Source organism: Penaeus monodon, chromosome 21 (assembly GCF_015228065.2).
Source record: "Penaeus monodon isolate SGIC_2016 chromosome 21, NSTDA_Pmon_1, whole genome shotgun sequence".
NCBI lineage: Eukaryota > Metazoa > Arthropoda > Malacostraca > Decapoda > Penaeidae > Penaeus > Penaeus monodon.
In genome coordinates, this window is record NC_051406.1 from 11043541 (window position 1) to 11043806 (window position 266).

A 266-nucleotide genomic window follows, 5' to 3' on the forward strand; every position below is an offset into this window, starting at 1 on the left:
AAAACTTGGCAATGCTGACGCTGGTCCCTGGGTCATTATGCAAATGATGAGATATCTAACGTTTTGTCGAATTTTTTACGGTGTTTTTTATATTTTTTTCAAGAAAAGTAAAAGTAGAATAAGATGGAAAAAAAAAAAATGGAAAAGAGGGGAAAAAATTAGATCATTTGTGTTTGTAATGAAGGCGTTCCCCCCCCTCCCCCCCTTTCTTTCCTTTTTTTCTTTTTTTAGGAAACGAGAGGACGATGAACTTTTGCTATTTTTTT

The 266-nt window shown here is 34.2% G+C and overlaps 1 protein-coding gene across 1 annotated transcript in view; it reads left to right on the top strand.

Moving 5' to 3' along the window:
- Positions 1 to 266, top strand: part of LOC119586219 — a 12436-nt gene that overhangs the window by 6019 nt on the left and 6151 nt on the right.